At 38.4% G+C, this 13,354-nt stretch overlaps 1 long non-coding RNA gene across 1 annotated transcript in view; it reads left to right on the top strand.

Moving 5' to 3' along the window:
- The first annotated feature begins 1,013 nt into the window (after positions 1 to 1,013).
- LOC136991143 (uncharacterized) overlaps positions 1,014 to 13,354 on the top strand; it is a 55,108-nt gene continuing 42,767 nt past the window's right edge. The window contains exons 1-2 of the long non-coding RNA XR_010883179.1: positions 1,014 to 1,442; positions 2,240 to 2,306. This is a non-coding gene — a long non-coding RNA (uncharacterized lncRNA). The remainder of the gene's footprint in view (positions 1,443 to 2,239; positions 2,307 to 13,354) is intronic.

Here is a 13,354-nt window from a genome sequence, read left to right as displayed (position 1 = left end):
GGCAATCCAGCTTCTTGTTGGGTTAGACCAATCCTGGGTGCACATGAGGTCTCAAGTTCCCCAAGTTCTTCTGCTAATGACCTTGATGTTGGAAGTGTTCTCCAAATACATGATGTGATTATGTAGAGACTGAGGAAGGTAAGAGATGTAGACTGGGCGGAGCCAAGTGTAACACTTCATGCAGAAAGACAGAAGACTCTTTGGCTGATATGCTTTTTCCCTTTGCGGAGATGATGACAGCATCACTGTAATTTCTGCATCTTGCAAGTGAAGAAGAGCAAAAGATCAGTCCCCAGTTTCCTCCACCGCTGTACACTGACTCTTCATGTACGCTACAGAGTATTTCTACCCATTGATAGACCTACCCTTTTCCATGACTAAAACTTTTTTGAAGAATCTTAGCACTTCATGCAACCCTTTTGTCTTCATTTTCCTACATGAAGAGGAGGCAGCATTTCCTGTTATTGTTACTGTGAGCAGGATAACAGCAACCACCATCCTAGCCTTAGGCCAAGGGAGAAAAAGGAGGTTGGCCATGAAAAGTAAAAAAAATTCTTCCGTAGTAGAGTTGTCCTTTGTATTGGGAGGAAAACTGTCACCTTGGGGAGAGGGAGAACATGCTGCCCAACCTGATTTGGATTCCTTAGTAATTTTCTGTTTGTTATAGCAAATATCCTGTAATTCAAACTCTCCATAGGTGGGGTCAGACTCTGCTCAGCAGAGTTTAGGTAGATAGCAGGGTTCTTTCTATTTAATATGACAAGTGTTTAGTTTTTAACTGGCTCCTGCCATTCACCATAAGTCTCACCTTTCCTCCTCCCAAGTTAAATATGTCAGTTCAGACATTTGCTCGTCCATGCATTCTGAAAATGACAGCTTCTGGCTCCCTAGACATACAAAGCAGTGGAAAATCAAAAGTAGAAAAGAGAGTGTGATTTCTGTCCAAGTGGCCTTTCCAGTTTGATTAACTATGTAATTAATAATGACCAGGTGTGGCAGGGTAGGCACTTCAATCTGTTTTTTTCTGCTCCATGAATGCTGGGAAAGAATGTAAGGAAGGCACTTAGTTGTGAGAACACCTTCCCTCTCCTGTTGGTTCAGTTCTTAAAATCTAGTAATGTTTTAAACCCCCAGGAAGAGGAGCAAGCAAAATTTCATTATTTCTCTTTGGGCCTGTAGAATATAAGCACTAGAGGATTTCTGAAAAGAAGCTAATCCTAACTCTTGATCAGCTGCAGGGGTGAAAAGGATAGTGCTATTGCTGTGCCCTGTTTTTCTTTTTTTCTTTTTTTTTCTTATTGATGCAAAGGATCTCAAAGCAAAAACTGGTTGTGAGGGTTTGCAGCTACCTTGGAGTTCCAAGTGGAAAGACTCATCACAATGTTGCTGTGAGCTTTGCCATGCTGTTACAGCATGGGGGGAAAATGGAATGCATATTCAAGGTAAATTATGTTTTAAAAAGTTACTAGCTAATTGTTTCAAATCATATTTAGGTTTTTCTCACTCCCATTTATGTTGGCAAGTGACAAGTGATCACCTCCTAGCTGTAAGGTGCCTGGGGATTTTGAGATAAACTCTGAGATTTCCATGGGAATGTTTCTTCTTTGAGACATGTATGTTAAATATACTTAAAGTTCAAATTGGCATGCAAATATAACAGTCTCAAAGCACTTGGCACAGCTTTGCCCATCAGTATGCTGTGAGCGACCACGCGTCGATGGGAAAAATGTTGAGTGGGCAAACAGCCCGTGTAAGACTTCTCCTTGTGGCACACCATCTCCTCCTAATATTTGCTATATTTTTGTAAGACTGAGGTAGTTGAACTTAATGTCCATTCCAAAGTCCATTTCATTTTTTAATAGCTTTCAGTTAGAGGTGGCTTTTTATGCCTGGCTGTCACCAAAATTGCATGATGGTATTTCTGAGCAAACTTTGAGTTTTAGAGTGATAATAAAGGGTTGCCTGCCAAAATAAAGCAGGACTGGTTCAACATTGATGCTAATGAAGGTGGAAATAGTAAAGGCTGAAATGTCAAAACAAATAAATTAAATTAAAAAAATACCACCATATGATCAAGGTATGTTGATGACATTTTATGAGCTGTTTTAGTGAAGACTATTAAAAAAAATTATGTATTGCCACATACTAAATTTGTCAGGCTTCCTTCCCAGTGCTGCTATTCATATTTTAGAAGATTCTTCTTTAATCATACAAAATCACATATGTTATTTTCCTTCAGAATTTTCCTTGAGCCTTTCCTCTGCTTGAATGCCTACAAAAAACGTTTTGCCAACAGTGAGTTGCAGGTATGTTCACAATGCTTTTCTTCTCCTTTGTCCCTGTGTATCATTTGTCCTTTACCTGTCTGCCTGAATCTACCTGTTGTTTCTCAACTACTACTTTGGACATTCTTTGAGGGAGGAACCAAATTTATGTTCTGTGTTTATACAGTACCTGGAGCCTTGTTTGTAATTAATACTCGGTATCCATACTCCAACATCATGTGGTATTTCCTAAGAAGAATGAATTCTTTACTTAAGAGGCAGCTAGATTAGTCTTTTGTAAACAATGTTATTACAAGTCTGGCACAAAACCAGTGGTCCCTTTACATGAGGTTTCATTCAGCTAGAAGAAGAGAGGCTCATCTCAGTGAAAGGAGAGATTCTGAGGGCTTTCCCCTTTACTTCTGGCCCACTTTTTTGCACAGCTTTTGACCAAAAGCCTTGGAGCTGTAGGTGCTATATGCAAAAGGGATTTGTTATTGTTTTGTCCACCTAGTTCTTCAGGATTATAATACTCCTTTTCAGAGAGACTAGCTGAGAGATCAAGAAGAGAATGATTCTGGTGCTGACCCGCTGAAATCCACTGGGTACTTTTTCACTGAGTTCACATGATTCACTGGCAAGTATTATGCCAGTATGTTGCTGTTCCTTAGATGAATTAAGCCTTTAATTGCTTTTCATGTATTAGCAAAGAAACTAGGTTCCAATTACATCAAGACAATCTTTACCAATTTTTAAAGATACCTTGAAGAGCATGTAAAATTAGATTTTACATCAGTTTTAATATTCTTTCATACTACCAGGCTCCACTTTAATATCAGAAGCAACTATTGAATGAGGTGGGATTTGGACTAAAGAATAGAATTATGTCATCAGAAAGGAAGGTGCTACTTAACTACTGAAATCTTTTAAAAGTATTTTTCCACATAGATTTGTTACTAATTATACTATATAAATTTAAGAGTGGAAATTTGGTTTCTCCATCATCATAACTTGTGTCTAATATTCTGCACTGAGCTTTGGAGTGCAGCCAAAGTGCAGCTATCACTGGAAATTTCTTTTTAATATAATCCCATTTTCTAGTTAAATACTTTAGATGAAATATACCAAGCAGGAAAAAAAGAGGACTACTTTGGAGTACTATATAGCCAGAAGATTGCCTGAGGACTTCCTTATTGAATCTTCCTTATCTTGCTCTGTATTCTGTAACAGATTGAGTTGGAGCATAAGGTACTTCAAGCTCTGTTTGATTTTTATTTTTTTTCCCCACTACATTGAGTGGAGGTATTAAGATGTTGGTCTAAGTCACAAGAGTTTTGGAGACCGGAAATACTTGATTTCAGTAGTTGAATTTGAAGTTATCTGAAAGTAAATACCTCTTATCTAGATGGTATGTAAGCTGTGTATTCATCTGGTTTCCTTTCCTTATTGAATATCATTTTCCCTTGGTGAGTTGTTGGTTGGGCTTCCTGAGCAGAACTAGACAAACTCCCAAATCACTTCATGCTTTCAATGAGCTGTGTGACCTTTCTCTTTTTCTTTCTTTTTTTTTTTTTTAATCATTCTTCTTATGCTCCCAGAAAGGTTGCGCTGGGAATCACTTTCACTTTTGCAAAACTTTAATGGTCATCTTCTGTGTGCTTCTCTCAAACTTCAATAGCTTAAAATAAAACTGTTTTGATATTTAGCTGCCATCCCTCTAATAATAATAGAAGCTTCAGGGTCAGTGATTTGTAACATGACTGGAGACATTACCTTTCTAATGCTGCCTTGTGCTGGCTTAAGGGATGAGAACATTAGAATTATGAACATTAGAGTTATGCACCTATTAACAATCTGGGGAACTGTATCCTACTGATGTAAATTTCTATTCAGGTTTTCCAAAGAGGATACCTTGCCAAAACCTTTGTTAAATGGCTGTTGTCTATTACTAAATAGTTTATGTTGAGTCCAGAGTTGACTAAATTTCAGTGATGATCCAAGCTATCAAAAAGATATTGCGTGACGGATAGTATACTTGTTGTATGGTTATGTTTACAAGTACTGTGTGTGGATGCACATACATATCTTTATAACTAATTATCAGTAATGTTTCAGTTAACTCAGTGCTTTGGAAATATCCAAAGGATGTTTCTACTTTGAGAAGTCATTCTGAAAAAATGTCACCTTTGCTCCATAACATTATCACTCTGTACCATTACTCTGTACACCGTTATCAGCAAACACCTGATAACATAACCCTATATTCTTGCTGCAGTGAAAGAATTTAGTATTTACTACTTTATATTGCTGTGAGTATTGCCAAAGCATGCAGCCATCTCCATTTTGAAATGAGCCTTATCATTGTTACCTATTTTGCTACTGTGGATGCAAATTCTGCCTTGAATTTACCCTTGTGCTACCTTATTGGAAACAAGTTGTCCACATTTAGTTGAGGGCAGAGTTTGGCCCCAAGAATCTCTATTACTGGTGGTGATACATAAGCAAAACCAAAACGAGCTTGACTTCAGTTAGATTTCAGACTAATTTTTCTCCCGTTGGAAACTAGAGGTACCGTTTTGCTTAATAAATAGATTTGAGAGTGATTGATACACTAAAGTTGCTGTACTGACTGTATATTTTGTGGTTATGCAATTAAAATTGTGAAAAAATGAAAATTTCCCCAGCAGTACTAACTGAGTTTTCTTGTGCTTCTGACACATTCTTTGTATGTGCAAGGCTCTAGGCTCTGCATGTAAGTAGAAGGGGAATAGTAAGTACTGCATGAAGACACTTGGTTTCATTACAATTCTTGGTGCTATTTCAGAACTATCAGTTTAAGAGGCTGGTGCTTTCTTCTTCAAAATCCCAGGGGAGGGAAGGAGGAGGTGGAAGTTCAGTACCACTCACATCTCAAATAATTGACTTCAAAGCAGCAGGATTTTGGAGATACTGTAGCAGCAGAGAACATAGGAGCAGTGTCAAAAATTACATGAAGCTACTGGTGCTTTAAAGACCTCTCTTAAAGCTTTGACCACACTGATGTATTAATTTACCTGGTGATGGACTTTGAAGAACTTCCATCTACAATGTCCCTTCTGTGTGAAAAACTGGGATTAATACCCAAGTTCTGTGGTGTTTGAACTATTCTTTCTACATGATGTAAAAGACAGTCTCCACTGCTGCCTCTTCCTTCCTTAATAGGAATATTGATACACTTCCAGTTAGGCTGAGACAGTGATTCACTTTTTGGTGGCATTTGTGCAGGCTCCCATGCCAGAGTTCTGCAGCTGCTTTGTATTTGATCTCTGGAGTAGCATTTCCTTGAAACCAGTCTTCAGGAATCCAGTGTGTAACTTGGATGGGGGAGGGTATCCTCAATTTCATTAAAATCATATCCAGGACTTTTGTGGAGGAAAAGACTTGGAGAAAGTGAAGAAGCCAGAATGCTGTTAATGAAAACATTCAGTTCTATGCACCATGTCACTTCTATTGCAAGGCAAAAATCAAAAAAGAGGAAGAAATGATTCTTAAGTTTCTGAATTCTGTGGCCCTTTTGCAGCCCTGAGAAAGGTGCCAATATCTTTGTATTGCTTGGCAGAGAAAAGATTACCTTGTAACTCATCTTGTCTGGCTATGGCCTGGCACAGGATCATGACCAGGTTGATGGCAGTCTGACAATTTTAAAAGAATATGTTGGCATTTTATGAAAAGGGAAGTTATTGCATTTGAAAGGAAGTAAAAACAAAAACGGAAAACCTACGCTTGTCAGTTTTATGGCAGAGAGGTAGTAAAAATTTTGGCACATTACTTCAGCCAATTTCTGCAACAAATTAGTGAGCTAAATTGATTATAAAATCAAAGATGAATTTACATAAGCATTTGTGTTTTAGTTATCCTGCTCCTACAGTGTATTATACACTCAAAGAGTCAGCCCCATGCCGCTTACAGTTAAAATTAGTTTACAGCCTAAATTTAAGTGTGTGGCAACTGAGGAGAGCAATAAATAGAGCAAGAAAGGAGCTTGGAAAGAAAAAAAGAGCATGGGAAGAGATGGGACCTCCTGGATCACTGGCTCCAGTCCCTTCCAGTCCTCCCTGAGGAAACCACATTGTGTTACTCTCTTTCAGACTGTGTTACAATGCCCTGACATAGCGTTAGATGATACAGAAGATGAGTGTTTAAATTACGGATTTGTCTCATTCAGTATAGTTTTCCATTGGCTCCATTAGCTATTGGATTGGACCTACACTGAGGCATACCACACATGTTTCTGCATTGCTTTAAAATGGGGAGACGTACCAGGGAGCTGCAGCCAGAGGTGGGCAAAGAGAACGACATTAGTGCATAGATTATGAAGGAAGGGGGTGATTCAGGATTGCTCTTCCTGCAGTCAGCAGGAGTAAGAACTTGAAGGATAATTTTTCCAAATGTTATTTCTCTTTTTGTTCTGAACCTTTTGCTAGAGAAGTAAGAACAAATAGTTACCCCTGGTATTCCTACCCTCTGGGGCAGCTTAGGGCTATCTGAGGAGGCCTGGATGCTGGAGACAGAGTCAACTGGTCCCTCTGGAGCTCCACAGTGTGTCAGCTAGGTTGCTTTCCGTTCCCAAGCTAGCTCAAGTATTCCTCTGTTGTGCGCCACACTGTCCTTTAAAACCCTTTCTCATGCCATCCTTTGAAACCCTTCAGTGAATATCTTCACCTTCACACTTGTATAGGAGTTCAGTACCAATAAAGCATACAAAGAAGGGTTACTTGATGAGTGCCACAGCCTCAAAAGCCATTGTGAATTATTTTGCTTTGTCAGTCAGAACTTTAAACTGCAACCTTATGGCTTTAACTCCAGAGAGGGCTGAGTGGAGTTCCAAGCATTATAGTATGTTTTTACCCAGGCAACGTAGCCAAAGCAAACAATGAAACCAGTCGTCTTCTTGTGGTCAGAAAGAAACAAACAATTTGTTTTGATTGAAGGCTCAGTGCTGTGGAGAGGCCTGGAGTTATGAGCAGCTGCATAGGAAGCACGATGATACGGACTGGTGGTTGCCAATACAAGTTACACCCGTCAGCTGAACCTACAGTGAGATGGATGGCTCAAGTGCGGAGAGCAAGGCTTATAGCTGAGAGGGGTGTTTGTCGTTTCTGGCAAGAGGGAGATTTGGATGAAGTGATCTGCTTTTCTTCATGCAAATGAAGATTTTGCAATATTGAATGTAATTGCCTGAGTAGATGCGTATAATCTGCAGACTGACAGTAATTTTATACAAGAGTTATGTTTCCTGTTTTGGGAAGGTAACAGCACAATGGCAAGTACATTGGTTCAGTAACGCATGCTATAACACCTTCCTGTGGCCAGAGGATCAGCATTTCTTTTGCCTCCGTCTCTACAGTGCTTGCATCCACTGGATAACACAGGGTTGTGTTGTCTTAGGCTGGCAGTGTCTAATAGTCATTTATTTTTCCATAGGACAGGGATTTCTTCGTGCCTGAAGCTGCAACTCAGAGCAGTCATTGCCCTATTGCTATTCAGTGCCCAAGCAGCACTGGTGTCTCCCATTCAAATAAAACTGTGGAAGATGTAACATTCACTGTTTTTAAGAATAAAAATACTTGGAGCAAGAATGAAGCTCATCTTTTCTTTCTTTTTCTGTTTTTTTTAAGTCTCACAGCTTTAGCTCAATTTGGAAGATATAAATAGGGCTGAGGTCTTAATGAGGTCTTAAACTTCTGTCTACATGAGTAAATCTATTGTGTTAAGCCATTGGAATTTTAAATGAGAATTAATGGTATGAAACTTATCTCACATATTTTTCAGAGTTTTTGTGGTTTCCCAGCCTGTCAGACTTGAAAGCCATTCCTGAAATCTAAAGATGAATTATTTTGAAACAATAGTTATGACTAGTGTTCTCCTGGAGTAAATTAACAGAAGAAAAGAGTCCAGTGGTTCACAAACTGAATGCTGTTTCCTCAGTGTCAGGGGTAAGATGCATTGCCTTTCACAGTAGAAGGTATTAGTTTTTTGGTTTTACTTTTTCTATAGGGGGCAATAAAAGGTAGTGCTGTGGGGAAATGAGGCTTCAGAGAGGTAAAACAAAACCTTTGTGAGCAGATTGAACCTCAGCATAGCTTCACTGATTTGAAATCTGTCCATTTATATTGCCTTCTCTGGACAGGCAGTCTTAAGCAATGCCGATTGATACCAGTTGTGGCATGACATGGTGTGTTCTTGCTAGTAGACTTGCCTGAAAGAAAATCTGTTCCTCCCTTCATGTTTCACTTTCAGTTGCTTTCAATACTCTTGTAATATGCTGCTGGACAAAACTGGAAACATTTGACCATCCTCTCCGAACTTACTTTGGAGAATTTTACATGACAATACGAAGTGCAGCAGGATAGGAGAACAGAGCTAAATATAATTATGTAGAAACAGTTGGGCTTCCAACATCAAGAATGTATATAAACATGTCTTTTAATGCTGTAGTTCTCTTTTTATATTTGTTTACCATTATCTACTTTGCAATGCAAGGCCAAAATTGAAATGCTCTTGCAGTAGATTTCTGTTGCACTTGACAAGGACAATACAAGTCCCTTAATGGGTAATGGTACAGCTGAAACCTAAAGCATGTCAAGTGAATATTTTTAATTTATGGCCTGTATGCAGAAGACGGAGCTATGATTTTTTTAAGACTTTCTATTGCTAAATTCACGGGAGTTTCCCAGAGAAATAGTTGTGAGCTCAGAGCATATAGACGAACTCTTGTATGTTGGCAGCATTCTGTGGGAAGGTAACCATTGTTCCTCTCTGAAGAATTACCTTTCAGATTGGATTTTGTTGTTTTTATGCTGTAATTTTCTCTGAATCCGGTCACACATAGATACCATCTCTGCTGTCATTTGTTTTGAAGATGAATTTCATCTAATGCTTCCTTCAGGTGATTTGAACTTGCTACTTTGTGGTTTCATTTTGCAGGGTATACCAAATATGAATATGTTTTCTTTAAACATGAAGAACTGCTAAATATGTTGTGTTTTGCACTGAACTCAATATAGGAAGAGTGTTTTGGGTTGCTCAGATCCCTTAAGGGATTTTAAGCCTAGGAACTCCTACTCTGTAATTCCCAAACAGACTTCTGCATGAGATAATAAAGATGCCCTTCTCTGGTGAGAAGATTGCAGTCTTGTGCAAGCATAGTGGAAAAATTTTAGGTACTTGAAAATTTTTGTCTGACCAATGTCTTGTGTAGGCTGTGTTTTTGCGAAAGATGCACTTAGATTTTAAATTTCTAAATTTCAGCTCAAATATGTTATATGCTTATGTTAAGGTTCTGCATTTTATTGTGGGCCAGGGGAAAGAGAGGGGAGTATCTGGTCCTTAGTGTCACTTTGTCTCATTCCTGTTTTACAGCTGGAAAATTGATAACACTTTTTAACCATTCAGGGATATTGTTAGATAAATATATTACATATTGGAGCAAGCAAATAAAATGGTAAAGTAGAGGCCACACATACGCTGAAGTACGGTGATCACCCAGTATTTTATCTGTCCAAAATGTCTAGTTGTTTTGTGAAAGTATAGATGAGTAGAAGAATCAGAGTTGCCATTTAAAAATGAGCTTTGTATAAAGCCGACAACTGCACTGAAATTGCTTCCTGGGAATTTCTGCAAAGGGAAAAATATGGAACAGAAGAGCAGAGCTTGTAGTTAAGGAAATAATGTTATAAAATGTGCTAAATTTTGCTTTGAAGCCCATAAAAAAAAAAATTAAAGCACAAATGAAGTTTAGAATCTGCACTGTAGAACTTTACCATCCACCAGTTGCCGGTCTGTAAATTGGCTGTTTGTCTGTCCCTGTAAATTTGTGTGATGAAATATGTCCGAGACAGTAAGAGCAATCTGTCGGAATGTGAATTACCTCACAGGATGCCTTGCTGCTCCAGAATACCATAAAGCTGTTCAAATAAAGATGAGCTGGAACAATGTAACAGCTGGCTAAGATGAGCATGGGAAAGAAAAATATGGTGACAGGAGATGCAGAAGTGACTTGGTGTGTTGGCATTCCTTTCTTTTCAGTGCAAGGACATGTGAAAGGACTTGTCACTGATAGAAAGACTCTTAGATTCTATTGTGGCAAAACCTTCAGACTCCAAATAATACCACAATTTGTGTGTTTCCAGATGTAATTGGCATGTGCACATTCTCACACTGCAGGAATTTGACTTCATCTTCCCACCCCAAAACCTTGGCTACTTAAAGAACTGCCATTTCATTGAGACAGGTATTGGGGATTTGCTTATTTTATATTTTCAAATATGCATTTCTTATAAGTTGCTTTTGGTTTTAGCATTAATTCATATGCAGGTTGAAATCCTTCTTTTTGTGTTTGATTAAGGAAACTAACTGGTAAATTCCTAAAATGAGAAGGTTTTCTCATTTCCACAGATTGACTGCTGTATTAGGTGCAAGGAACACCTTACACCTCTAAGTGTCTGAGCTCAAACTTTAGTTTAATGTAAGCAAAACTAACTCCAAGGGAGAAGTAGATCAAAGAAAGAAAATAATATTAGTTCTAATAAACAAACATAATATACAATACTTACTATTTTTATCCATCAGTATTTAACATGAAAGCCTGTGTGGATTAGGGGCTTTATGAAAAAGTTGATTTTCCAGTTCAGCAAAACTTTTAGAAAAAACATTTGCTTCAGGTCAACTGCAGCTTGTCTCCCTGCCTCCCTCCCTCGTCAAAATGAAAAGCATGTTCACATTTCGTGAAGCCTTGAATGACCTATTTGATCTGAAACAGAGCTTCTCCCAGAACTGTGTCCTACTCACTGAACTCTGGAGGATTCTTGATCTCTGTGGTTGGGATGGATCTTTGGGTCACACATAATTAGGCCCCAAAACAAGGAACGCAATCCAGGGGCCCACCCATAGATGCATGTTTAACCACTGGGATGTCTGGGCTTCTGGGATAACTTTTCCTCATTTTTTCACTAGCAATTTTGATTGTCTTTGTTACAGTGTGTTTCACTCTTCAGTCTAATGATCCTCAATGGGTTGTGCTAGTGTAGTGGTGTCACAAAAAGAAGAGAGAAGGGGCAGTTTATCAATCAGTGTGTCCAACCCTTAGTCTTAGGAATAGTGTCACAAGGTCTCAGACAGTGTTGAGTAGGCAAGACGACAGTTTTATGGTCTTGTTTGAAAAGCCTTGCTTCTGCAAGTCTGGTAAAGGGACTCTGCTCATCCTCATGATGAAGCAGTGGTGCTGGGATGGTCCTGTCACTTTCAGATCCTTTGCTCTAGATACTTCAGATGTGATCACATGGGTTTGGTATCGTGCCTGAGAAGGTATGAGATCATACCTTGATCTCATACCATCTGTTCAACAGATGGATTTGTATGGTAAGTCTAATGGTTAAAAACCTGGCTCCACTTAGATCAGTGGTATCAAGATTTTACCCATGATTGGAGGGGGAGGGGGAAAAAAAAAAAGTGCCCAAAGATAGATTTCCTAAATCACTGATGGGAAAGCCTGTAGACTTCAGAGCCTTGCTTACTGTTCTGTCATTTGGCTGCTGATTATTTCTGTTGGGTCTTTGGACAGAGTATCTGATCTTTATGTCTAAGTATGTATGTTTGCTGGTATAGACTGTTAAAATACAGACACATGTGACTGTTGAAAGATATGAAGGAAGTACGGCTCTTCTTACGATATTATGAGTATTATTGACATAACTGGTATTGATCAGAATCCTGTTTGTACATGTCTGTTCTGTAATGAATCTAGCACAAAAAGCAATCACATTCATCGATAGTTTAGATTTTCTGTTAACTTCACTAGACTAGACGGTTAGGTTATTTTCTTGTCAGCTGAATTTCCCTGTTTTCTTTTCTTCTCTTTAAACTGTCAACAACACATAAATTATTTCTGGATTTCTTTAGCCCACAGCATAGGATTGTTCTACCCTTACTGAAATGTTAAAAGTAGTTTGTGGACTGGAACATGACTGGGTGGGGCACTATTTAGTTTCCAGCCTAAAATCTGGCAATGGCTTCTAAAATACAGTCCTCGATAGATTAAATCCAGCTGTTGCACAGGTGCACTGAGGCTATGCAGCAAGAAAATTTACCCACTTAAAAACTTTTGCCTATGTGCGTCATTAAACCAAGATATTTTTGGTTTTTAAATGTATACTTTTTGCTTTTTTGATTAGGCAAAGCAAGTGGCCCTCATTAAAGCCACAGACAGCAGAACAGTTTCATCTAAATTCATCTTTGTAATTGCAGAAAGACAAACCCAAGTATCATAGCTCTGACTTCTGCCTATCCTGCACATTCATTGGGAGTGAAACCTATTCTTTTTTTTTTCTAATTTGACACTTTAAACATCCAGTTTGCACTGAAATTGTTTATATGGAATTACATTTTATCTATCTTTATATATTTTTGCCATTGATTCTGTAAGATCCATGATATCCCATTATGAAATGACCTAGGGAGTCACTTTAGAAGAAAAGAAAAGGTTTTTTTCAAGAAACATGGTGGCTTATTTATCTGTGTGTTTTTTATGTGCAAATACAGACTACTTTTGTCTCTGAAGTATTCTGTTGGTCAAATATTGTGTGCAGTAAAGAGTTGCTTTATAACCAGGAAATACTGACTGCAGCGTATAACTTGTCCATGTTTACTGCACTCGTGAATGAAGTGCTTTTGTTAAGTGTAATCTCTGATGTGTGTGATTTTCCAGCAATGCAGACATGGCATGTCCTCCTTTATAACATAATTACTGAGAGAGGTATAGCTTAATGTACCTTGGAATGCAACTTTATTAAATTTATGCTCCAGGAGATTCTTTGTGAAACTAAACTGATTATCAGCACTGAGCTTTCTCTCTAACCTGTCCCATGTCCTGTGAATTTACCTCCCATCTTTCTGAGCTATAAAAGAAAAGAAGTAATACTTAAGGAAATCGAAGTAGTTGCAGTCCCATTTCTTTTTACTGACTGTAGCTGGAGGCATGGCTGGTAAGCAAGGGGAAGGAAAAGGCAGTCAACTCCCCCATCTTTTTTTTTTTTTTTAAATCTCATCTAACA

The sequence above is a fragment of the Apteryx mantelli genome, chromosome 1 (assembly GCF_036417845.1).
Source record: "Apteryx mantelli isolate bAptMan1 chromosome 1, bAptMan1.hap1, whole genome shotgun sequence".
NCBI lineage: Eukaryota > Metazoa > Chordata > Aves > Apterygiformes > Apterygidae > Apteryx > Apteryx mantelli.
This window is presented reverse-complemented; position numbering and strand designations above follow the sequence as displayed.